At 42.8% G+C, this 27,032-nt stretch overlaps 1 protein-coding gene across 1 annotated transcript in view; it reads left to right on the forward strand.

Annotated features, from left to right (window-relative positions):
* FGGY (FGGY carbohydrate kinase domain containing) overlaps positions 1-27,032 on the forward strand; it is a 291,340-nt gene that overhangs the window by 38,718 nt on the left and 225,590 nt on the right. The window lies entirely within an intron of this gene.

Raw genomic sequence — 27,032 nt, forward strand, 5'->3', positions numbered from 1 at the left:
ATTGCTTAACATGTCAAAGCAGGCAATTATCAAAGATTAACTTTGAGAAACCAAGAAGGCAAAATTCATGGGTAATCCCTTGCATTCCAGTTTGCCATTTCATCCTCCGAACTGGGGTGCTGTGTTATTCCTAGATGGGCAGTGTCTCAATTTGGTGCTAGATCGCAGATGCTTTTTTTTCATCATGTATGAAAGGAAATAACTTTCTCAAGGTCACTGCATTTTTTTGTTGCCGCTTCCTAAGGAAGATTTAAAAAAGCAAATTTCAAAGGAAATATCGGTGGGAAAAATTGTACTTTTTTTCCAATTTTACTTGCAGCCTCCTCTGTTTACTTGTGAAAGCTAGTCAGGAAAGTAAAAAGAACAACATGGGCCGACTCGTGGTTGGGGCTCTTATCCATGTCTCCTATATAGGTGGATTTGGCCTGAATTGGATTACTTTGTTGTACTCCCCAGAATGATATAACACATAATAAAACCAAATTTAATTTAAAATGGATAAACCCCACATCTCTTTGCTTTTCTGTCCAGCAGCATTAATTTTTGGGCAGCTAGGAAGGAGTCATATGCGATCCTAAAATTCTGAAACAAACTGCTGAATGCGTGAGGCTGTGAGTATCCTGCCCCTTCTGTTAAAGTCTAAAGAAAATCCAGTTGCTCATCACCTCTGAAAATCTGCCCTCTTATTTAGGTAGTTACAAAGATTCCTGACGCACTCCAAAATGTTGCCTCGAACGCCTTCAAATGTCACGCTGAAATCACGTACAGTTCACCCACAAACCATCTGGCCTTAGAGATCTGAAAACGATTAATTAAGCTTCTCGCCTTCCTAATAAGGCCTATTGGAAGCGCTGCACGGCCGGCGGTGGGTCTGCAGCGTGCAGGGCTGCCGTGGCCGAGGGTCCCTCCGGCGGATGGCAGGCCAAGCCCTGCCTCACCTTGCTGTGTTACCTTGCACGGCTTCTACCAGCGGGCTGGGGAAATACCTGCGTTTGTCCTTAAAAGGCTCGCCAGCCGCTGCGGGAGCCCTGCTCCTGCCCCAGCGCTTCCTGGCTCTGCTCAGCCACGCTCCTAAAAAGGCAGTTCCTTGCTCCCGCTTCCCACAGCCAAGCTCCCCGGAGAGGACAGCCCTCCCAGGGCCGGCGGTTCGCTTACAAGGAGAGCCTTCCTTACGGGTTTTGCTGTTGCTTCTCAAGGAAGCCGTCGTGTTCACGAGCACTGCTGGGGTTATCCTCTCCTTGATGAATAATGGAAAGTATAACAGAGTGCAGTGCCCGAGCCTGCAAGCCTCCCCGCGCAGGCACGTTTCTGCAGCAGCGTGCAGCCCGGAGGGTTCTGCGCAGGGAAGGAGATGCGCCATGGGAAGCTGTTCAGAGCCAGAGTCTTGAAAGCGTATTAGGTTATGGTTATATAATAGAAAGTAGTCAGCAGCAATATGAGCTCAAAGCAATTCAGGTCCTTTTTCCTCCCTCCCCCGGCTGCCATTCCTGCGCTGTCTTTTTGCTTGTGCTCGCGCAGCTCTTTGTGGGGCCATGCTGTGTTTCTGGTTTGGTTTGTTCTGAAAGCCAGAAAAGCGTTTTCTGCTCAGCTTGATGGTGTGGCTTCACAAAAAGTTGTGCAAATATTAACTGAGTGAAGGACAGGACAGAGGGCCAGCAAGACTTAGTTACTAATGCCCCATGCTCTTCCTAACGTGAAACCATAGCTACTGCATGCTCCCTCTGGAGAAAAACTCCCCAAATGCGGAATGTTTTATTAGATATTTCTACAGATTTAATTGAACGTTTCTGAAGGGTCTGATTATTGGTTTATTTATTTCACATGCCAAGTTACAGGCTTAGTTACAGTCTGGTAGATTTTTAAGGACAAGTTCTTTACTAAAGCCAGATCTTGGAAAAGGCTTGAATATACCATTTCAGAAGGGGCTTTACACAGCATTTTTTTTTCTTTTTATTAAATTAACAAATCATCCTGGCTTAATTTGAAAAAAATACGAAGTGTATTTTTCAAATTTAAGATCTGTGAAATTCTGACGTGTGCTCTCATACTCATTTCAGAAAGGGACTGAAAAGAATTCCTTTCCAAGGGGGTTGTTTGGGAGAGGCCAGCAGCAGAGGTCCCTGTCACTGTGCTCTTCAGAGGGACGTTGGGGTGCAGCTCACGGAGGCTGAACGCGATGTACTCAGGCACAGCAGTTTGTCTCTTCAGAGCCACAGACTTCCTTCGCTTATCAGACCGCTCCTGGCAATTCTGTTCAACCTTTGGACTTTATGGCCTCTCTCAGGATGCAGCATTGGTTCCCTAATATCTCTTCTCTTGTCTTTTGCCAAGTTTCCAGCAGGCAATGAGGCCATGACAAGCAGGGTCACAGGTGTTAAAGGAAGTCAGCAGCACAAACAATTTTGATTACAAAACTGGATTCCACGGTTACAAAGATGAAATACTGCTTTTCTCATTCCTGTCTTTTCTTTTTCTGAGTTTACACGGCATTTCCTACCTCGTTTTCCTTCTACACCAGTGCTAGGTGCGCTCCCATGCATTAAGTAGGTGAGGTTAACAGTACTCATGGTGTGGATAAAAGTAATGACAGTGGCACGCACTCATTTAATGCACAACGTTAGCTGAGATCTGTTGTGTATCTTCTAGCATTGCCTTTATACCTGCTGGTACTTTTAGTATGTCTGTCGTGTCAAATATGGTAAAACCCATTCGTGCGTTTGAATGGTAGTTAATGAGATACATGGGAAGAAACAGATCAGACAATAAGGAAGAGGGTGATTAGAGAGAAACGTTGCTCGAACAATAAGGAAGAGGGTGATTGATTGTTGGTCCCATACAGTGGGAGGTGGCGTGTCTGACTAACGGCCATGGAATTTGATAATTTGGCAGAAGAAAAACACGTACAGCTATGGGTTTGGGACTGTCTGGTAACAGCAGTCCCAATATGCAGCATATGTCAGGTTTGGAAGTTGTATGTTGGGAAGATGCACACACGAAATGGTAGTGAGAGGACTGCTGGAAGCACAGCTGTTAATCTGAGCTCAGAAAGTGCCTGTATGTTCTTTTTAGAGTGAACAGTAATTTTGGTGCAGAGTGGCTTGTCTCCCATACAGTGTTATTAAGGGAGACCAAATTGTCCACATCTCAGCAGTTTCAGGCAAGTTTTGAATTTTAGAGAAGTTCATTACCTAACCCAAAGCACTTTGATGCGACAGAACTATGATCCATCTGAATTCACAGCCCCATCGCATGCTTAGTAGCGCCATTCTCAACCCGGGATTGTGTTGCTTTTCTTAGTCTGCAGTGTAGCAGCTCTGCATGGGGCTCTCACTAGTCCTTGTTTATGTACAAATTTGTAGCAGAGCAACCCTGTCAGTTTTAGTGTTGTTAATATTTTTATAGACTGTTCCAGCTGTGTTCCTTTGTGTGAACACAGTTATAGTCAAATCAAGGACATCTTCCCCTTCCAGTATGTGAATTAAGTAGAGTTTTAGAAGTGTAAATCTACCCGACTTAGGAGATTTTACTGCTTTAACATTTTTTGATAAAGCAGATAAAATGTTTGCATGTTTTGAAGGGGAAATTTAGAAAAGCAGGAGCCCTTTCAATCACACAGGTGCTCTGAAGTCCCACTGTCTGATGGCAACCCACGTGTTAGCCCTGAATGCAGTCTCAGTGCTTTGTTTGTTTTCTAATAATCAATGTCCAGTTGGTGCAGTAAGACTTGTGGAAAAAAGTGACTAAAGGTATCTGAATTTTCCCTTTAACCACATGAGGAATGCAAGTGCAGTTCTGACAACTCAAGATAAAGCACACTTATAACAAGCTAATGTTGTTATAGCCATGCATATTAAATGTTACAGGTGATTATAAAAGGAACCTTTATCAGGAAACGTCACTAACAGATAAGGAACCTCTTACGAATAGTTTATTACTTCCTGGGATGGGCTCTGTATATCGTTTATAGAAAGCTAACATATTAGTGCTACTGTCTTTGGTTAATAAGCAAATCCATTTTTGTAGTAAGTATATTTTGATGTCAACAATACAAGCTCCTGTATTATAACCTGTCGGTGTCATGGCTACTTAAGAAAATCAAACTTAGAGAATTTAGATTCAGCCATCACAGCACAGTTTGCTTGCTGGTGTTTTAATGTAGTATCCTTTGAACATAGCTGTTCAAACAGGTATGCCACTTCACACATAGGGCAGTGGGGGCTACAAAAGACACTGAGGATCTGAGTTTTTTTCACAGGCCCTGAAAGCAACCTATGGTGATACTGATGGAGTTTACCAAAAAGGCATCTTCTAGGGCTCTGCTCAGAAGAAGTGGGTGCAGCTTTCTTTTGTCCCACCTTCAGCTGTATTCGTTGTGGTTTATAGCCCAGCTTTTAATGGTACTGTCCAGAAATACCTTGCAGTGCTGGGCTGTAAACTACAGCAGACCAGCAGCTGTTGTGCAAGCTCTTTGCTTCTTGTGGTGAGGATGGGAACCTTAAAAATTGGGTAGGGTAGAGAGCAGGAAATGGGAGCCATTACGACTGTTCCAAGGAAGTGGTTCCACTCGTGAATCACAGTCCTGGTTTCTCCATGCTGTGTGGGAGTGGTGTCCTGTCCTGGCGGCTCTGCCACTGGGGAGAAGAGAGGAGAGTGTTCCACCAGCACGGCTCCTCCTCAGACTGCTGTCATTTGGGCAGCTGGAGCAAGGGAGAATCTGGACGGCTGAAGTACTCTTAAGCTTTTACGCAGCATGAATTGAGTGTTGCATTCCACTGCTGTTCAGATGACGAGCAGAGAGTGACAAGGAGCGCTGTCCTTTGCTGAAGGGGTTTGACCAAATGCCACAAACACCTGGGTTATCCTGTAGAGAACAAAATCTGCTATTGTGTGAGACAACCCGGGCTGCCAAGTCTTGCCCACTCCCCACCCCTCCCCTCTTTTTTTTTTCCCGCTGTCATGAGTCACACAGCTCTGGCAGTGCCTGGAGCCAGTCTCACAGTAGCACAGGAACCTCTTACCCTCACTCATTCTCCAGTCCGTCCCAGAGGAAACCTGCTGCGTAGGCTTCTGCTCCCTTTCTTGCTGCATCAAATTGCTGCCACACCTCAATTTCTTCAGGCCTTCTTGTCGGGGCACCATTGGCTTACTCATAACCGATACAGACATCAAAATCAAGCAGTCTCTCCTCTGCTCTCCAAACTCTGTGGCTCCTACAGGCTTTTTCAGTGCTGAAAGGACTGTGCACTTTGTCTAGTTTAAAGCCTTGCCCAGGAGCTGTTTCTGCCCATTCTCGGGTAATGAAGGCATAGAATATGAGAGATGAGTGTTGCTGTTGATTATCCTTTCAAAGCCCACCCATTCCAGTGGACTAGATGATCTTGAGGGTCTTTTCCAACCTGATTCTATGAGATAAATCCCCAGGATTCATTGAAGGCTTGCTGTAGCAGTACCAGCAGCGGCTGCGTGTTGGTAGCACAAGTCTCCTATTTGCAGTTTGAAAGGCAGTGTGTGCATACAATGGATGACTTGGAGAAAGGACAGACCTTTGTCTCTCACTTCGTTATCTTTGCGCTGATTAAATGCATCTTTTTCCATCTCTGAAGCAAAGGTACACTGGCATGGGTGAAAGAAGGGCCAGCCTAATTCATAGAAAGCAGGCTGTTCTGAAAGAGCTGGGTGTTTAAAAGAAAGCCTTGTACCTGCCGGGATCCTGGATCCTCATAGAAAACCTGATATAGCCCAGAGAGTCTGCTAGAGGTATAAGCAAGCTGGGATACATAATCTGCACAGAGATGATTTCTGGGTTTTAAAGAGAAGTTCTGCTTGTATTTCTAAACTCACTGCTGCTCTGCTTTGCTGCATTTTCACTCACATACAGCCCAACAGGATTGAACAGTGTACTGTGTGCTTCTCCAGATGTGGTTACAGGGAAGGATGTGTGCAAGTTACAGGGACCTCTTTGGAGTCAACTTAAGTCTCCTGAGTGAAACAACTGGACTTAATTCTCAGGAAGGGGCAGCAGAAGAGGATCCACAGTGCATACATAGAAGAGTTGAGGTTTGGTCCTTGCTCCTTCCACATGGGCTTATTGCTCACGTGAGTTCAGAAGTCGATTACATGTTCAGTAGGTGGGACATCTTCTGAAAGATGGAAGAATACTTGCAAAAGTTGTATCTGTTCATATGGAATCAGTGTCAGGGACATCTGATAATGATTTCCACGGTCAAATCCAAATTTACTTTAAAAAATGTGAAGAGATTCTTCTGCTTTAAGGTAGACTGCAGGTAACTGAAAACACTGGCTGTCCCTCACTAATTACCATTTTCTTAGATAGCTATAGTGTCTTGGAAGTTTATCCTTCATGATAAAAGGGTTCACTTTCTAATTTCTATATAAATAGTCTTCCAGAGTCACGCTAGGGTTGCACAAGATGTGAATCAAATTATGTACCTGAACGCAAAGCCCACCAATATGACAAGTTATTTTGTATTAGCTATTTTATGCTTTTGTTAAAAACAAAATAGTCTGTAAAGTCACGAGGAAAAGTGCTACAAGTTCTAGTTGTTTTTTTTTAATGTAACAGTACCCTATTCCTGGCTGAGAAATATCCATGAGGTGACAGGTGGATGTAGATGGAGCATTAGGAAACTTGGAGGTTAGATCAGGCCACTGATATCAGGAACTGAACAAGAGCTGAGGCTAGGATTCCTAGTGAACCTTCAATTAGATAGTCAAGCTAATGAAAGAGAGGCTTAACCTTAAAGATATCCTCTTCCTACTGGCTTCTTGTATTCCTGGTGCCAAGGCTTGTGGTGATACAAGTACACATCTGCAAGAGCAACCTTAATTAAAGGAGTGTATACAACTCAGCCATCTATCCAATAACACTGAACCTACGCAGTGCACACGGGCTGAATTAGCATTTCTGATTAACCTCTGCTTTTTGCACAGATGTTCCAAGGTGTTAATCCTTATGTTAGTGTAATGAGCTGGAAAACCTTTGGGTTGAAATCCAAGCAGCGTCTAAAAAAACAACTGATGTTTTTGTCATTATCTTGATTGGCAGACAGAACCCAACTTGGTTTGATTATTAAGTAAGAAATATGCTCAGACTGACAGCTTGTACATTGTGTTTTATCTTTAGAAAGAACTTTTACAGTCTCTACTTATAAGCTTCAAAAATAGTATAGGTTTATAACTGAAAGGCTGGCAGATGTTTAGCTGTTGCAGATAAAAGCGAGGTTTAAATACAGTTATTAATTTCACATGCTGCTATCATGGAAAGCAGTGAATAAATGTGGAAGACCGTCGCATGATAGTAAGCTTTTACAGATACTAGCACCCTAACAAATTGTTTGTATGTCTGCTGCTTATTCTTTGTAACTCTTTGTAATGCTTCCAGTGACTACAATGACATACTTAGATAGAAGAGCTGATCTACTGAAGCCTTACCCTAGAAATGAACTCCACTAATCAACTGCTCATGACTCCCAACAGATGTTTCTGTTTTTCTGACAATTGAAACCTCATGTTCTACTATATTTTTTAACTATATTTTTTTTCTTTTCATACTAGCAGCAAATGCCCCATTACACATGTGAGCTTCAAAAACTTGTCACATGATACTAGGAACAAATTGTTAAGTCGGTCAGCAAAGTTAAGGCTTGAACTGGTGGTCCACTGAAGGCAACTGGGTCTTAGAAGCTGGAGGAGTGCTGTGTGAAACTACCGTACTGTGGTTTTGTTGTAAATGCCAATACTGTATTTCAGCCTCTTGCATGAAATTTGGAAATGTTAGTTGAACTCAGATCAAAACTCTTTTTTCAAAGGCTGAATTGTTTTAGGATGTGGAGATAAAGCTAAGTGATACGTCTGAGGATATGAGTATTGTGCTCTTGAAACCACAAAAACGGGATGAGAATTGTTTATATGATGTTATATAAGGACTTATCTCCCCAGGCAGATCAGAATTGGTAAATTTTCAGACATAGTAGAAATACAAATGTGAAAATTTTTCTTTTTACTTTGATTTGTTTAGCCTCTTGCATTAAACTTACCGCTCCGGGTTTTTCCTTCTTGATAAGTGACTGATGGATCGTTGATCAGTCAATATCTTTGTGTGATTTGGGCAGTAGGAAAAATAATGTGAGTGGCAATAATGATATATTGTCGCTCCACAAATATGCAGCATGCTCTGCTGTCAACAAAGTCAGAACTAGTTAGTGTAAATGAAGCACCTGTTAAAAGAGTACAATGGAACAATTAAAACTGCAGGCAGTGGAGACACCCTTTGAGATTATAGCAATTCATTTGCAAACCATTTTTCTGTTAGCAGTGAGCAAGTCACCATGAGCTTTCCCCTGCCCCCAGCTACCCACACCTGACTGATTCAGGAGCCATGGCATAACAGGGTTGAATAGGCAAGGCGAGACCAGGAAGCTTATCAGTATTCACACTTTGTTTGCCAAGCAAGATCCTGACCAAATGTGGGCTACCATAACCAGGACTTGTTCTTTTACCCTTTCCCAAGGTAAACACATTAACTTGCTGCTGTTGCTGGACTTGATTGTCATGATAACCCAAGTACAAAGAGCAGAGTGAGTTGCAAGCTGTTTGATTAAGTGAGTGGAATAAAGGTGAAAATGAAAGTATGGAGGACATTGACTGTCTCTGCTGCCACTGTTGAGATGCTAGGTTATTTGAAACATTTCTATCAGTGCCAAGATTTTTGTAGTAAAAAGGCATCCGGCTGATGAATGGGCCCAACTAGGTTGCAATCAGAAGGACATGTATCAGCGTTTCAATTACAAAACTGCAGAGGTAGGATTTAATCAGTTAAGGGTATGGGAACTGGAAAGCTCATAAAAGGTGAATAACACAGCCAGCAGATGATCCTCATTAGAGCATGTTCACGGACTGATCAGAGTGGGAGGAGAGGAATCATTAAAGGAAGGAATCCTCTAAGCCAAGGGATGACAGGTCTTAGAGAAGAGCTTGATTAGAAGTGCTGAAGTTGGCTGACAAGTCACGGAGAGTGAAGAGCAAAGAGTATTGATTTGAAATTTTGGCAAGTGCCTTTTCAAATTGTGAAGAGAAGCGTATGGGAGAAGAAGGAAAGCGATGAACAGAGAAAAGTAAGACGTGGAGAAAATCAAGCCAGTCAGTGGTAGAAAAGAAAGGTAAACGTAGGGAGAAAGACTGAAACTGGACAAGATGTCACTAAAGTTAATGGGAAAGAGCAGATGCAAGATCCCATTGTGGTGACCCTTTTGAAGCAGCTGCTTCTCAGATTGGTCTGCCAGTTGGTGATAGAGATGCTCTAGAGCCCACTGAAATAAGTGCAAAGATTCCAACTGGTCTCGGTAGTACTGGATCAGTCTATAGCTGATAAAAAAAATACAAAAAAACAACTAGAAGATGCATTGTCAGGCTAAAATAAGCATTTCCCCTACCCATTATGAGGAGACAGGAGTCAGTAAACCGAAGCCAGCTTTGTCTGAAACCCTAATTAAGGAGCTCTCTTAGATCTCTGGAAGGGTGTAAGAAAGCTCTGTTACCCTTTGCCCTACTTCTTCCAGGCTTGTGGCAAGGGAGATGCAGAGATTTCTCCTTCCAGGGAGGATTTCCAAAAGACTTAAGTCTGCTGTGTGATACACTTGTAGTGGTCTTGTGTGTGTGTGTGTGTGTGTGTGTGCATACTGATCCCAGTGAGAGGGCAGTGATGGCAGATATACTCTTTCAGGAGCTGGTCACAGCTGTGGTACTACCCAGGGGAGTGCAGTCTCTGGGGATGTTCAGTCTGGCACCCCCCAGCACCACGTCCATGCGCTCACTCACATTCACAGTGCCAGCAGCGAGTAGTCATCTGCCGGCTGCACGCCCACGGAGCACATCAGGAAGGAAACGGCTGGTCTCTAAAAGGCAGGAGTGTTTTGAGAAGAAAAAAAAAAAAAAAAAAAAAGCAAGCAGCAAGCAGCCTATGTACCAATTCCTCATGGACTGAAGGAATCCTTTGCCCTGTGATTCATGCTGAGCTGTCCGGTTCATCCGGCAGCAGCCGTGTCAGGCAGCCACCCACTTTTAGCTGGGTGCTGCTGCTGCTGCTGCTGGCACAGAAGCCTGCAGCGTTTCAGGATTCTTTTGTTAGTCAGAGCACTGGCACTTCCTTTGGCATTTGTTGGTCTGCAGGAAGGCTTGTGTGCGAGTGAAGGCTTTTGTTGTTGTTATTGTTGCTTTGTTATTATTTTTTTCATTTACACATTTGGACCCTGACGGTTTGATTCAGACGTCTTCCTTGCTCTCCACTTCCTGTAGGTTGAAGTCTCTGTTTTCTGATGATTAGCCAATACCGGCTGTTCTGGCAATGAAGACGTCTCAAATCAATCCTATCCTGTCTGGCTCTCAAATCAATCCTATCCTGTCTGGCTTTCCAGGAAGAGCTGCCCCTCCCCTCTCCCTCCACAACCCCTGTCATCCAAGATTGAAATTTATCAGAGCTGCTGTGAGCAGGAAATTAGCTCCTTTACAACTTGTTCTCCACTGCTTCTCATTCATTTTATTGTTTTAACGTTTTCCAGAAAATAAGGCCGAAAACAAACCTGCTTCCTCTTCAGAAAGGTTGTGCTGTTAACCTGTGAAATGCTTCTTTCCCTGGCAGGCCGCTTCTTATCTTTATAGCAGAATCACAAGATTAAGATCAGTTAAAGCTGAACCGAGATAAAGAATAAAACACTGGAAAACATTTAGTCATCCTTTAGCATCCTGAAGATAAGAATTTCTGCATATAGGCATCAAAGCGGTAATGAGTGCCAAGGGAGGGATTGGCTCGGGAAAAATGAAGCGAAGGGTGCTACCTACAGACTTAGGAATGTGCCTATAAGGAACTTACTTGAGGTTCTGGGTCTTTGACACCTATGATAAATTGGCTTTATTTTTCCTAAGAGCTGAGCACCTGCTAATTCCATCCATGGGAAACTCTCCTCAGAATTGCATTCAGGTAACAGGAAAGTGTCTTTTAGCTTATTTTATGTCTTACTTTAAACATGTGTATATTCGTGTATTCTGTGTGTCTTTCCAGCGGCAGCATTGGAAGATTTTTCAGGAGATATGTAGAAGGAAAATACTCTCTTAATTAATATCAGACATTTTTTGGTGCTATTCAGCATTAAAAATAAACGTCTGCCCTGCCAGAAGTAAATTTGGCAATTGTGTGCTCCCTGCTGCAGGAAAACAATGTCTCTCTTCAGAGCTCAGAACCAAGCTTTGGCAATGAAGTGAGGACCAATGTCCATTGATCTCAATGGAAAATCTATTATTAGAAGGATTGCCGTGACCACATCCTGCCATCATTTTGTACTGAGAACCACCACTGAGGTCAGCAGGATTTTTGTGCAAATATTTATGGCAGGATCTGGCCCACTTCAGGGCATTCTGAGGGTTGAGAAGCGTTCAGATGAATTGTTCCTTCTTCTCGCTGATCCTATTGGTCTGCTAAAATCTGATCCACGAACAATTCAAAATCCCACCGTCTAACTTGATGTTGACTGAAACTCAGTAACTCACTTTGTGCTCTTTGAAATCAGACATGAGGCAAGAGTCTGGCATTGCACAATGTCCTGACTGGTTTTACTGTGCCTTGGACACTGAATGGGTTGCATCCTTCTAACTTCTCAAGCAAGCAGCAAAGAATAAGTTGCTGCCGCGTTAGATAGGCCTGTGGCTACAGCAAGTGAAAACTGTTGTAAATTGAGTAACTCGAGATTTTTGTATTCAGCAAATGCTTTGCATATGTGACTAGCGCAGCTAATTTCCTGCTTGCCAAACTCAGTTCTATCAATGCTTATTGGAACCACGAACTCGGATAGTAAGGGGAACGCACTCTCATTTATCCTTTTGATATGGGGAATACATGAATTCTTTTCAGCTTACTGTACATCCGTGTTTTCACTGGACAGCAAAAAACTGTGTCACTGACTCATTGTTTGATCTTGGGTAAATCATCTAATCCAGCCTATCCCAGTACCCTTGTGTACATAAATAATGTAATGATTCTCATCTGTCTATACAAGCTGTTAGATTAACTTCGTTTTATATAGTTTTAGCTTTCCTTTAGTCTTTTCTGGAATGCTTTATTGGTGAAAGAAGGCTTGTACCTCAGTCAACCCAAAAGGCTTCCTGTCCTCATCTGTGTGCTGAAACAATCAGTATTCACAAGTTTTTGTAGTTTCTGTGAATAATACTATTGTAGCTAGAGTAAATGTTTCTGGAACCTGTTGGACCAGGCTTTAAGTTTATAGCAGTTTGGCACTACAGTCATTGTTCTGATAAAAAGACAACACAGCGTTCTCAGCAATAGCTTTTGGAGTCTGTCTGGGGTTTTTGCAAGCTGGGAACATACCTGTGCTATGAACCTAAGTTACATCTGAACTCTGTACTAAAATTCCCCTTGAAAGGTGAAATAGGTACGATGACGAACCGGTGCTCACCTGAAGGAGGGGTTGTGCTATTTCCTGATCTTATGAAGAGCATATTTTAGTTTGCAGCCTAAAAAAGTGTAAAAGAAAATCATTTCCTTGTGTATCAACACATGTCAAGAGAAAAAGAAAGCTGTAAAGTGACCCACAGAGGTAAATGAGCCATTCCTCATTAGCAAGCCTGCAAGACATTTTCAGGTATAGACTATGCAAAATAATTCTTTGCATTATCATCTGCATTTTGAGGCCCAGGAATTGCATTTGGTCTATGGCCTCCTCCTCATGTAGTTTTATGCCTGAAAAAAAGATGTCACTTGAATGCTGGAAAGAAAATGCCTTGCTGATAAAACAACTGTTGGTGGAAATGTATCAGTTTCAAAGAAACTTGTCTCTTAAAGTGTCTTCACTCGGAGATAAAATTTCTGGAGGGAAAAGACTATGGGATCTGAGGATGGGTGAGTGCAGGGGATGTGTGGTACACCCAATAAGAGCACTTCACATGAATGTGAGATAAAAATGTCCATTTTTCAATTTCAGTATTATCCTGATGCAAGAATAAAACTGAATACTACAACCTCAAAAATTGATGCAAAATGGAATTCTTGTTTTCCAGCCAGTTCTGAACCAGAACAACTGTGTGCTTGTGGAGGGTGCTGGAGAGAGAGATTTCCTCTTAAATAGTCAGTGAAAAACGTAATCCTGCTATTGCACCGTGGTCAGAGATGTCTGGCTCCTGATGGAGCTCCTAGTGAAGCAGCTTGTGTTCAACACCACGCAGCATAAGCAGTAAGAACACTAACAGAGGCAGCTTTGTGATTTATATGCTGAGTTGTGACTCAGACTTCTTTCAGCTCCACCTTGCCCAGAGATTTCTTTCTTAATCTTGGGCAGTTCATTTAATCTCTCTGTGCTTTGGTTTCCTGTCTGTGAGAGTTTGCCTGCATGAGGCATCAGTGAACTGCTTTAAGTGGGATATTAGGTTAATGCAACCTACTAAGCAAACTATTTTAAGGTTAGCGTAAACCTATTCTGAAAAAGTTCAAATTGATCTGGAATAGGTAGTTCTCAACTTTGAGTTCATATTTCTCTCAAGTGCATCTAAAAATTGGATCAAATCAGGATATTGAAGCTGGGAGGACCACGTGCTGTATTTGCATCTAAGAAGGTTTGTTTTTTAAACCTTGACTGAAACTTTGACTTTTTTAAACCTTGACTTTTAAACCTTGAACAGAAACTACCTCTTTCCCAACCCCCTGCAGAAGTGATCAGATAGCTTTGAGGCTGCCTGGAAGCATGGATCTACCAACAACCCTGTTAGCTGGGGCCCTTATCCTGTGGGCTGCCCTACCTCAAAAGGCCTTGGATTCATCTGTATTTTGGTAGGAGAATGAGACACTATGACTTCAGGAGAGGCATGAACCTTATGATTGAAGTTTCTTACAAGGTTGTGATAGAAAGTGAATCATAGAATCATAGAATGGCTTGGGTTGGAAGGGACCCCAAGGATCATCAAGTTCCAACCCACTGCCACAGGCAGGGCCAGAAGTCTTGACAAAGTCAAGATGGTTCTCCATCTTTGTGAAGCCTAAAACAGAGGGAATATTCAAAATCCAGTAATTTTACTGACACCCTTTGAATGAAAATGTGCAGGTTCAATCTGTACAAAGAAATCACATCGTTGAAATAAAAGGGAATCTTTTAACTGATTCCTCCTATTGTCTTGTCTTACTATCTGCTTTACCACCGATGTTCTTTTCTGTTGGAATGAACACCGTGGTTTTTGTTCCGGAGAATAATAATAGCTATAATAGAAAATTACCACTTTGCGAATCATTTTGGAAAGTACATATGGAAATCTTTAAGAGTGGAAATAGTTGCAATGGATGATAGTTGTTATTAGCAATAAAAATGTTTGGCTTAAGGTATTTTCAAAAAAAAAAAAAGCATCGGAGATACTGAAATTTCATCTGGATAGATACAGGCGTATACTGAGCGCGTGATCTTTTCGGACTCTGGAAGGATGGAGGGAAGATTGTGAATACCCTGAAGTCCTGACCTGCCTTCTTCGAGTTCTCCCTACCACAGGCACTAAATGTTCTTTAATGCAAGTCAAACACTCTGAACAAGGAAAGAGAGAGAAATTAGTCTGAACAGGAAGCTTCAAATATTCTGAGACTAATTGAGTTTAGATAATTAAGGGGTTTTAGAGCAGTAATTCAAGGAAGAATGGGAGGGGAGGACAGTTTAATTGAGATTGCCTGTCCATCTGTGAATTCTCTGTGCAGCCTTCTGTGGCACGTCTCGATTGTCATTCGTTCTGACCTAAAGCAGTTGATGTAGTTTGTATTGACCTTATTAGTTGGCAACACTGCAGGCTTCCCTTCCCTTTGCTCTTTGTTACTATTCACATTCTGCCTCCAGAACAGGGCATGTGTGACAGTTTTTTGTGTTGTCCTTGACTGGAGGAAATGCCCTGCCCTGTCATGTCTGCCCTTTTGGGACCTCACAGTGTGCTCTGGGGTCAAGCCAGGAGCTGGAGGGATGAGGAGCAGCGTGTGAATGCTGCTTTGTAGTTCAGGAGAAGCTGTTAGCAGTTCCCTGCGTGTTGGAGCTAAGTCTTCATCCCTGCCACAGCAATGGAGCCAAAATTGGAATCAAACCCCAGACCTCTGCTGCTAGGAGCAGCTTGATGGCGATGATAAGCCCATCTGGTTCAGTAGGTTAGAGGAGATGGCAGCCAAGCCTTATTGCTTTCCAAGGGAAAAGGCTGTGAGTAGCTTTGCACTCGCTGCCATTAAGTAAACAGCTTTTTTAAAGAATGTCATTGTATATTCTGCATCTCAGGAACAAATACCTGCACTAGCTGCAGTGCAGCACCATGGATCACCTCCAGCTGTGCACCTCCACGTGCAGCTCCTGATGTCTCAAGCTCCCCTGCAACTGCTAGCGTGGAAGAGAGAGACCCTGTGAGGTTTGGACACCATGGGCAGGAATCGGAGGAGTGAGCCTGTCCTGTAGCACATGAGGTGGGATTGCTGTTGAGGACAGTGCTGAAGAGCCCACAGCTGAAGCCTGGCTGCTATCTGACAGCTTGGGCGAGCCCAGAGTGCTGCAAGAATGGTGTTGACATCTGAATTTTGATTTACTGTTGAATGAATGGAGCTGTGTTCTGCTAGAGTGACCCTGTCTCTGGCCATGTCCACCCCTCAGGCAAGGGGAGTGAATTCCTATTTTACACCAACGGATGCCCATAGACACCACAGTGATTTACATTGGAGCACCATGCCAATGTAATCAAGATCAAAACGTTGTTCAAACTGTAGCTCCTTAATTTAGAAAGAAGCTGGCAGGTATTGGGAGGAAAGGCCTGGAAGCCTGTCAGAGTACTGACAAACTGTTGTGTTTGTAAATGCAAGCAACCAACTTGGTGCATCCGAAGGACTTCTGAGAAAATAAGAAGGCACCTGGATGTGGCTTGTCTGCAGTTTGCTTCTAGTCTCCTGCTCTTCTGTGAGTGCTTCAGCAGAGGAGCTGCAGCAAAGCACGAGGTACTGATTCCTCACAGTGACCCACCTGGGTCAGAAATCTGCTTGTCAAAAAACAGGGATAACTCGAGGATGTTTTCATATGGAGAGCAGTGCAAGTGCGGTGTGCTAACCTGCTCTCATCAGGTGTTTTCCTGGTGACGTTGTCGTTACTGTTCCTCTGGGACCATTTGGATATGGGAAAGTGGAATAAATAATCAAAGAGGATGTTTCTAGCTGCTAATTTTCAGTCCAATTTGATATTGGTCCAAGATTTAACACTTCCTTTCTCTGCCAACCACATACTAAAAATAACATATTTTCAGGATATTGGAGACCACTGGTAATCTGTGGTATTTGGCACTTGAACATTGCCTTTCATCTGGAGATCTCAAGGCAGAAAGTTGGAGCCTCAAAGTGTCTACTTGAAGTTGGGAGAATGTGAGACATTATTAGGGTTGTTTGGCATGTAAATGACCAGGAGGCAAAATCTCTGAATGACTGGAAAAGTCTGAAGTTTCTCACTGAGTGACATCTATTTAAAAAAAGGCAGTTTTGCCTTAGCACTCTGTGCCTTGCAGCAGGGAAGATCCTGCACGGGGCCAGGGGCGGCCAGTGGGGCTGTGCTAGCGGGGAGCAGCAGTTACAGCCCCCATGGAGGTTGAGCAGGAGCTAATTCACATTTCTTTTTGTTCCTTTCTCCCGTGAAGCAAGGCTTTAAAGTAGCTTTCAGTAATCAGGTTGTTAACTAACACTTCTGGCAGAGAGAATGTTTTTTTTTGACAAAGTTTTTATTTGTTTTTCTGTTTTCTGTATTAGGATTATTTTTCGCTTTGGGTCCTTGTCATCGGTAAAAAAAACAACATTTGGCTGGAAGGAAAGCCAAAGATTAGTTCTGTTTGTGTAGATTTATTGTAATGTTACCAAAAGTCAGGAGTGTTCCCTGCACTGCCCAGAGTACAGCAGTGCAGTGTATCAGAGGGGTCTTCTAAGGCCTTGGGAAAGCAGCTGCTTTTCCTCTGCTGGGAAAACAACACATAGGTGGTGGGATTCAGCCAAAGGCTGCGAGTCCAGTGGAGGAGCTCAGAAGCTGATCTAACAGACAGGCTGAGAACAAGACGCAGGTTCCCCAAGGAAAGTGGATTTATTTGGATTCCCTCTCTGAGTAGCTGAGAGCTTTTCTCCCAAGACTCAGAGTAGCAGCAGAGCCTCTTCCCTCCTGAGCTGAAGGAGGACTAATGATTTCTTGTGTTTAATAGTTTTGATTGCTCTGCTTATTTTGATAATTTGCTTAAGTCTCTCAAAGCAACTGTAATTTAATCAAGCTGGCAGCGGTAGTCACTTGCCTGGACAGCAGCGAGACCATTCATCCCACAGTGGTGCAGGCAGCTGGCATGTCCTGGCCATGTGCAACTGCTGAGAGCAGAGCAGATCCTGTGGGGAATGAATTATTGCCTCCAGCACATCACGCATCCATTGATTTTCAGTTTGTGCCACCTCTCACAAAAATGGTGGGCGCAGGTTGATAGCCGCAGCAGTCAGAGCCTACAGATGATGACCCACACCCTCATAATAAGCAGGGACAAAACCGTGCCATTACTTCATTACTTTTGAGTTGATACGAGAGCAAGATGTGATCCGCCATTGAGGCAACCTGGCCAGGCATACGTGCATCGTCCTGCCACTGGTCAATGTTACTCATTTCCCTTGGAGGCACCTTCAGCTCCAATTTCCAAAAGCTGCTGCAAGCAGTTGACACTGTTTGTATTTGTCATTACAATGAATTTTATATCTCTTGTGTCCGTTTAGCCTTCCTGATCTGCAGGGACCTTCTCAGTAAACTACCGCTTACAGCCTCTCTGGCTGCCTTCGAAAGCAAATTATTTTGTTCATAAAAGGATTTTCTCATTCAGATGCTCTGTTTGCCTTGTGGCTCAGCTTGACAGCTATCCCCACCAACACTGCATGTGCTGCTTTGGGTGACTTGAAGCACTTGAACTTTGTGGGATCTTAGTGCCTTGATCCTGCCTGAAGCCATTACCCTAGCTGGGAGGCAGATCAGGGCTTGAAGTCCTGCAGGTACTTGCCATCACTGGGAAGGAGGATTTCTTACTTCTCAATACTGGTAATGTGGTGGTGTAGAGATGGCTGGTGTGCGTGAGAACTGGGTTGTTTATGTGGCATAAGAAATGAAGACACCTGCCTGATGAGATATTTAAACACTGGGGACATGTCAAAACTGCCCACAGCTATTTGGCCTAGCAAATCTCAGGGAAGTTACTATTTCCACTCTGATTGCAAGAGCTCCTTTTATTATGTTGTGCTATATTGTCTATCTGACTGTGCACTGAAGCAATTTCTTAGCCCCTGCTTGCCTCATCTGGCCCCATCCTGACAGATGTGAAGGAGCGCAGGTGGATAATGGAAATTTTTTTCCCTGGTATTGACAATAAGGTGCAAGTACTAGGTCTCCTTAGAGATATTTCATGCCCGACTGTTGCATCATGCTTGGTGACCTTCAAACTCCTGCTTGTGTGGAGGCTGTGGGGACCTTTTGATTTACAGCACTGCTATTTAAGTGGTTGTACACCTTGGCAAGGGCCAAATTACTATTTCAGTTCAAGTCTGTGGGTGATGAGTGAAGAGACACATTTTGCACTCCTGTCACACTGCTGAGAGATTTATTTATTTTTGAATGTTGCAAATTTCATTTGAAGTTAAAAAAAAAAAGAAAAAGACTTTACTGCCTAAAGAAGAAAATGCCTTGATGATACATTTCTTTGTCTCTTGCTTTACTTCTCGGGAGCTGCTTCTTGAGGGAACCTCTGTTCTAGCTTTGCCTCCAACTTCTGATTGTTCTGGGCCTTTCTCTCCACATTAGTCATTACTGGCTCTTGCTTGGGTTTGTTCCAGTACCCTTCTCTTCATCTCCACTTAAAAAAAAATCTTTCCTTTGCATCTTTACTCCCTTTTCCCTTGGCAGGAAACAAAAGGGAGGCACTGATTGTGGAAAAATAACCGCTTTGAAACCTGTGAACACAAAGTGAGGATGAGAGAATCAAATGCATTTCTGGAGATGCTGGTGTAGAGATGGAGAGATAGTGGATGTTTTGGGGGCTCCTGCATTGCTCCTGGGCTGGAGAAGCAGAAGTGAAAGACAAGACAGCTGTGGAGGAGCAGAATTCATTTCCAGCCTCCCTGTCTACACTCTTTGCCCTTCTTGGACGATGAGCAAGCAGGTGCCTGTTGGTTGAATTGCAGTGAATGTTGCACAAGAAACTGTAGGCTGGTGGAAAGACTCCAGGGAGCCAGCTTCAGCCTACGGACAGTAGGTTTGACTCCCTTAGTCTAGACACTCTCACAGGCACTACGTCAGCAATAATTTGTCAGTCTCTATTTATTTTCCAGTGGCATGGTTATTATTTGCTAGTGCTGAGATTCTCCTCATACTCTTCCTTAATCTTATCATACAGGGTTCACTTCAAGCAGAGTAGCTACCTGAGTCACAGGTCCTATGCTTTTTTTATGATATTAGTGATACTAATCCTCAGCAGAGGCAAAAGCATTGAATGTACCTGAACATCCAAGGCCCACAGGGAGGTAAGGAGCACATCTTTCACATGTTTCGTGAATTTCCACTTCCAGCTGATGATCCCAGAGCCTCAGGTATTTTAATAAGAATTGTACATATTCAGATACATGTATCAGGTTTGGGAATAAAGGTATGACCATATATTGTTGTGACATTAAGAAAAAATTCTTCAGTCTGAAAATCGCTGATGCTGTGATTGTCATGACTGTGCGTCATTTTTGCACAACAGACCTTCAACTTTCAGGTACCATGGCTTGAGCAAAATTGCTCACATTTCTGGGGGACATTAAATGCAACCCATCTTTAAACATTAAATTAGATGCCTAACATAAGAGGGCACTGTCTCTGGATCCCTTATGTAGTAAACAAAAAGCTGCCTTTGCAGAAGCCTTTCAAGCTAACTTCTGCTCCGAATCACCCTCTGACAGCGTTTTCTTCTTCCTATGGACTGAAGAGGAGGTCTGAATTAGGTAGAACAACATTTTAAAGTAAAGCCTTGTGAATAGCTCCCTTTTTACTTCCTCCTTTCTTTTTGCAAGTAGGATTAAAAGTTTCAAGTGCTGAGGTTTTGCACCCGGATTTCTGGACTCCATTGCTCTCCAACGACATTATATCAAGTCTCTGTAATGCAGATAGAAAGTGATTGAACAGTGGTATATGTCAAGGATCTGAGATGAATTAACCTATGTCTACAAATACAGACCTCTTCGAATGTGTTTAACACAGTGCTTGGTTTTATAAGATGCAGCAGGATAATACAAGTTTTGCAAGACTTGTCTTTAATGTTTTGGATCCACTCCCGAGTACTGAAAGGGCATTAAACTGTGCAACTTGCTGGTTTCGGGGAGAGGGGGGGGGGAAGGGAAACCCGTGGAAAAATAAATCTTTAACTCGGAACGAAAATCAAGGAACTCTCTCAAGCTCTGAGGATCGATGTTGTTTTATTATTAAACCGCTGTGCTGTTGTTCCCATGGAAACAAAGAAACAAATATTTGGAGCTCTGTAACACCTTCCACCAAAATTCCAGTAAGAATGTTTTGGAAAGCGTTTCTGTCAATGTGAGCCCTCCTGTTCTCTGAATGAAAGCTTTGTGCGGCCGTCTTGAACTCCTGCACAGGCGACAAGGTGAAACTGTGCACTCAACCTCATGAACATTACTTGTCTTTACAATTCTTTAAAAAGAATTAATTGCATCAGGAGGTCTTTGCCCAGTACAAACGATAAGTGTGAGGCTCCAGGAAAAACCCAAATGAAATGTGTGACAGCAGTGACATTTGGCCATTTGCTGTTGGTTTGGGTCTATTTTTTTCTTAATCCATCATTTTGTACAGATCAATCCTAGCAACGTGCCAAAAGATTTCACCTTGAACCCCGAATGATCTGTTCAGAGATGGAAGAAAACAAAGGATGAAACACACCTGAAATTTTGGCCAAAAATCGTATTTACTTTACTAAGATAATATGATCCATCTTTTCATTACCATTGGGAAGAAATCTTTCCATGCTGCCAGATACCTTTTACCTAAGGCACCCCATCTGTTTATATTTGCTGTTTGGGGTGAGGGAAGGAAATCTGATTAAACTTAGCAGGTACTCCTTTTTTTTTTTTTTAATTAAAATGGTGCTATTGTTTTCTCTTTGTCTGCATAAATGCTTTCCCCTGCAGGTCAACTCTCATATTTTAACAATTTAACCACCAGGAAGTTTTCTTGTTGCCTTGATATCTAAACAAGGAGTTTTGTCCAAACAAGGAGTAATAAAATACATGGACTTTGGTTTTCTGTGTTGAATATTTTAGTGAATTTAAGGTCAAAACTGTAATTAAATATCTCACCACTGGGAAAAGCATCATACTTCTCATTTCCAGTGTGGAAAAAAGTCGGCGATGTCTCATGAAGTGCAAGCCCATTTTGCAACCTTTCCCTTGCTGGAAGCAGTCATCACCTTTTTCTTATCTACCCACTTAACCTGTTTTCACACCGTTGATAGACATTTAATATCTTAGAAATCTCTCCTGCTCGGGTAAATATCTTTGAAATCTGCTAGTTGGTTCAAAAGCGATTAAGGATTGCTGAGGGAATGTAGACATTTACGTGCTGCTTTTGCACATTAGGCTAAAGTATAAGTTTCTGACGTATGAGGAGGCATCGTGATGAATCTGGCTCTCTTCTGAACTCAAGTTCATTATGCCACGTTCACTGTGTAGTACTGCCCATGCAAGGATGCTGAAGCCCTCCAACGTGCAGTAAAACAAATACAGTTGTCTAAAACTTGATAAATGGAATGGATTTTTTCTCCTATTTCCTTCCCTAATGAATGTTGACAGTATTGTCCAGAAACTGCTCGGAGTTGGAAGGTTTAAATTGTAACCAGCTCTAAGATCACTCTTTTCAAATTACAGGCAGGGTCGAGTGCAGCAGCATGGGGAACCTTCCTTCGCTGTAGGGTGAATGAATGCTCAGGATGCCTTTGATGGACCACACACTATAATACCTTTCAGTATTATCAAATAATAACTCAGAAACCCTTGAGCCATATGCTATTTGAACTGAAGTCAGAGGGCATAGTCGGCATGTGGTTTGTGGCCCCTGGAATATATCACGATGGGTGGAATATACTTAAATGAGAGACTAGGAGGTAGTGCTTTTTATTTGTAAAATCCTGCTTAAGATAATTAAAGTAGTGTAGAGCAGAAGGAAGTCTTTTGCCTAGGCTAGTGGTTATCTGTGTATCATGGCCTAGCATGTCTCCTGTCTCAAAGGAGCATGTAATTCAAGAAGTGTCCCCATGAAAGGGAGAAGCAGCTTTTGTTCTCAAAACCCAGCATTGTCGTGATTGAGGCCACATGTGCCTTTATGGTCCCTAATCAGTGTGAGGCTGATTCCTATTTCATTCCTCTCAACCACTGTTATTCCAGCTTTATGCTATTGTAAATTTGCTTGTTCTCATCAAGTTGTACTGGAGTGACTCTGACGTGTCATGCTCTAGGTAGACAGATACCGATACTCCATCTAATGGACTTTTGCTGCCTTATGCAAGGTAATATTTTTCTAGGTAATGTTCACAGTAACTGTGCCTCGGGCACTGGCTTGAGCTAGAAGCTTATGCAGCAAAGCTACAATACTTTAAAATAACAATTGTGGTTTTAAAGAGACACATGAAAAGGGAGGGCTTTTTGTGCTGAAGATAGTCTACATGTTTTGAACGTGTTGCAGGATGGTGAAGGATGACCCATCATTGAGAGAGGCACTAAGAGCTTACATCTTCTCCTAAGTGAAGATCCTGCTGCAATTGCAAAGTTGCTAGAGGAGGCTCTCAGCTAACCAAGGTGTCTGTGCATTTATGCTTTACAACTATAGCTTGCCTTTCAGAACTGTTATTTTTTCTAGACAACGCAGTTTTTATTATTTCCTGTTAATTTCAGCTTTTTAAAAAAAATTATCTGAAAATTGATAATCGTTTATTTCTTGTGTATGAATCACTGTTTTATCAGACATTAAGGATGGATTTATAATACTTAAAATAACAAGTGTAAAAGTGAGAGTACTTACCCAGGCTGTAGGAAGGCCGAGTTCCACTCCTTTTTCTGCAGAGAGAATTGAACCATCCTATCTCCAGCTTCCAGGAATAGTCTTAACCACCACTGCATTGTAGGATTGGGTTTTCATTTTGAAAAGAGAACATCGTGTTTTCTGGATCACTCTCTGGAACTGGTCTCTTGCCCTTGAGGAGCGTGTCAAGTCCATAAGGCTGCTGATTTATGGGTCGTTCTCCCTGGCTGGCTTGGTGCTTGTTGAGGTTCTTCAAGCACAAGAAGGGGCCTACAACCAGAAGGGGCTTACTGCTGCTCTAGCCCAGAATATTCTGTACTGCCTGCTTGGGAAACTGGTCCAGATGTACTTTCTGGGTATATTTTGATTCAGAGGCAAGGAGCCAATGTGTCAGTTGTTTGCTTCACTGAATTTAAAAGATGAATTTGTCTGCCAAGGAGTTTTTTCCCAAGTCTTCACAGTACTAACATGAACTAAAATAATGCACTCCACAATTGCTGTTATTAAACTCAGCATGACTGTATTTCAGCCAATGTATTTGTATTTAAACCAATGAACTAACGATCAAATCCACAACTTCTAATTGCAAGCAGTACGTGGTGTTGTAAACATCACGCAGATGGCCGTGCTACTCTGCTAACTTCCAATCGAGAAAAACAAGACATAAAATTCATTGGTCACTTAACCCTGTATGTGTAAATCCCAGCCTGACATCATTAATGCGTATTTGTTGACTGAGGAAGGCACTAGAGTATTCTTCTGTGCACTTTTCCTTCTCTTATTGTGATCATTTGGAATTTGGCGTTGGCTACAGAATTCGCAGAACTCGAACATGTAATTTTAGGGAAAAAAAGGAGTAGCTATGGTGTAGGGAAAATGATTATTCCTTCTCTAGCCTAAGTTACTCACTTAGCAACAGTCCTGAATGCTTTCTGGTGGGCCTGAGCCGATGTTTCTGTCTGGTCACTTGACGGTTAGAGAACACGCAAATATCTTTGTTCTTTCAAGGATGCTATTTGGATCTTTGTTATTTGATTTTGATGAAGTCAGAATTTGCCCCGGCTAATGCTTTTCCTAGTCTGATCCAACTGATAAAAAAAAGCATGTGGCTAACTAACAGGAACCTGAGTATTACCAGTAACTGCAGTATGATTCCAACTGTACTGAAGGTTAAGAGATTGTGAGTATTTGGGTGGGTTGGGACTCTTATGAGCTAGTTAGAGCTTTAGTACAATTTTTTGGTTGGACAAGTCCTCCCCTGTGGTGCATCTTATTCCAAATATAGTGCAGTGGCGCTGCTTTTTTTTTTTTTTTTCTCAAAGCAGAGATTTAGGAAAAGAAAAAGCAAGCAGTGGCACGTAGGAGGAGAAATGATGTTCTGAGGGAGCTCTGAGAGGCAGGCTACCTGCACGGGGGTCAGTACCACTGCAGGGGTGCAAGGAAGAAGATAGGACGCAAGCTGTAACGGTTGCACTGAAATATCTCCTCCTGAAATGTGCTTTCTGATGTTGAAAGCCTGTTTTAGTTATCTGTTATGCAGCACCTGAAACACCACAACGCTGATCTCCGAGTGGGGCTTCTACGATCTGGTGGGATGTAAACAGTGAAAAACGTGGAGAGAAAAAAAGCTCCCAGGACAAAACGTGAGATTCTCTGTATTAATGACATCGTAAGACACAGGAGTCTAAGAACATGTTTGACAGTCTGTCATTGTAACCACCGAAAGCTTAAAGGTCCAATTAAAACCTCATAAAGAGTAATTCAGTGATGTTTGCATATGTAAAATAAAGTGCTTCACGGCTCAGCTTTATGAGCATGTATGGACTCTAAGAATTCTGAAAACTTTCGTGTATTTTTATTAATGTCATGAACTCAAAATTATTTAGCAAATTTTGCCACGTTTTTTCTCCACAGGCTTTCACCATTGCTTACAGCCCAAACCACAAATAAAGCATTAAAATTATTGATGTGAGCTAAGCAGGAGGGCCATTGCCAAAAATAGCAGTGTTCACTCAGGCTCATTCTATGTAGCTCTGGAAAAATTATTCCCAAGCTACAGCAAAGATCACATTTTTTCCTTTCTTCACTAATAGCAAAAATATTACCTTTCAAGTGGTCTGTTATTCCTGCAGCTGGGGGATAAGCAGGTTGGATGAAGTTTAAGGTAGCTAAATGAGCAGGGCTTGCTGATGCAGCCTCCTGCTAATACATGGAATGATTTATGAAGCTCTGCTCTCCTGGTACCTTCCCTGCCCAGATTTGTGCCTTCAAGATGATGGCAAAATGAGCCAAATGGGCAAATGAAACCCCTCGTTTGATCTAACTGAGCTCCAGAAGCATTGCTTTTTTGCTCTTGCCACTTTATCAAAGGGCATGGGAGAAGTTTTAGTACACGGTTGTGCTCTCAGAGCGTGTTCGCAATGTTCTGCCTTTTGGTGACCAAAACAAATCTGCTGAACATCAGAAAAAACGTGGAAACTGATTTTTGAAAGGAGTACAACTGCACACGTGTGAGACTTGTCTTGGGCGGTGTGTCAGCATCATTTTTGAGCAGATTCACCCCAGTAATGGAAAGGCAGTTCGTTCCCAGACACATATCTCATGTTCTGCACTCTCTTACAGCTGCAATCCCTGTTTGGAAGACCTTGTTCCCCTGCATCAGCACGCAGGAGGCCCTGACTTCCATGAGGATCCCCAGTGTACACACAGCACATCGTGTACTTTGCTGTGTCTTTCAGGGCTCCTTAAATGAAGTAGCTGTTTTATGGGGTTCCAGCTGCAACCCTGGGAACTGTAGTGAGTTGGTCGTGGTCCCAGGGTGTCACTGCCATTAGGGAAAGCTCACCAGTGCTGCTGCTGGGGGGAGACAGGAGACTTTGAAAGGCAGGAATTTACAGAGAAATAGAAGTGATCCAGTAACGTTCTGACAAAGAAGGTGAGACACATAGAGTAGTATTTTCTAAGAAGAAACATGATCCCCAGGTATGTTATGCTGTTAAAGGGAACGAGGGGCAAAGAATGGATGTTGTCCATTGTGCTAGATTTCATTTGATAGATGCAACTGTAAGTGCAAAGAAAATGTGCTTTTCTACTTCCTCCGATGGGTGCGAGTTCACTTTTGTGCTAAGCAGTGCTGTTTTCTGCACTGAGATCAGCCATGGCACAGAGGCTCAGATCATTTCTTAGCTGATGCTTCAAGTGATTTTGGATAGTCTTTCAGGAATAGATTTTGGAGCTGGATTCTCCTACCACCAATGCCCAGGTTTGTCTTTTGGCACATCTGTAACTACCTTACTGTCTGCAGTGAGGCGAGTACAACTATTTCTAATCTTCATGATGATTTGAAGGGCTAAGTGTGTAAGAATGCTGGGTTTCGAGATATTAAAATAGGCTCTATCAGTACAAGGGATGACCACTGTCAGTTTTAAAACCCATCCTTAAGGCTATGCTTCAGAAATAAAATGATCATGAGCAAAAATGAGAAAGAAACCTGCAGAGCAGCAGCAATTTGCAGAGGGAGGGCAGGTGTAGTGTGGGGGCTCTGATGGCTGCACAGTGAGAGCAAAAGGAAAGGATGCAGGCGTGGAGCTGGGAGAGAGAAAAGCATAATGAGCTAAGAGACCGCTGGAAATAAGGGTGGGATCTAAAGAAAAAGTCTTGGAGAGATGTGTGCCTCCAAGCCCCACTGCTAAATAATATGGAAAGAAACGCGTGCACATCGTTGTTGTAGGAGTTTTTCTCATTAGATCAAAAGGACAACATCACAGCAATCTGTTGCTTCTGTAGCAAACACGGCATCCAGGAGGAGGAGGAGGAGACACATGTGGGCAGGCAGAAGGCTCTTGAAAAACAACTGAGGAGACAGCATGAAGAAACAGCTTACGGGGTGGT

The sequence above is a fragment of the Numida meleagris genome, chromosome 7, assembly GCF_002078875.1.
Source record: "Numida meleagris isolate 19003 breed g44 Domestic line chromosome 7, NumMel1.0, whole genome shotgun sequence".
In the NCBI taxonomy this organism is placed as follows: Eukaryota; Metazoa; Chordata; class Aves; order Galliformes; family Numididae; genus Numida; species Numida meleagris.